Genomic DNA, 409 nt, shown 5'->3' on the forward strand with positions numbered 1-409 from the left:
ACGAGTGAAAGAGGAGCCTGGCTGGTGAACTGGGCTCCAGGGGGACAAGAGTTGGGTCTGGGGCAGGCTGTATTTGAGACCTGAATGTCTAGTAGACTCCCTGTCCCTGGCACAGTCTCCTGCTCTGAGAGCGACTTTCAGGCATGGTGCCACCTGGCTGCCCAAGCAGGGACACTGCTACTATGGGGTGGGGACTGACAAAGTGTCATGGCCGAATAGACAATTGTTCACCACCCTGCGAGGCAGAGCACCTGAGTCAGAGTGCTCCAGGGTTGATAGGACTGCCCAGTTCCTGGACTCAGTTCATGGAACAAATCTGTAATGTTCTTGGAGAGTTTGGATGGGGTGGAAAAAAGCCTCAGGGGGAAAGGCTACGCTTCCTGCTGATAATGGCATCTTGCCGTATGAG

Source organism: Lipotes vexillifer, unplaced genomic scaffold (genome assembly GCF_000442215.2).
Source record: "Lipotes vexillifer unplaced genomic scaffold, Lipotes_vexillifer_v1.1 scaffold457, whole genome shotgun sequence".
NCBI classification, from domain to species: domain Eukaryota; kingdom Metazoa; phylum Chordata; class Mammalia; order Artiodactyla; family Lipotidae; genus Lipotes; species Lipotes vexillifer.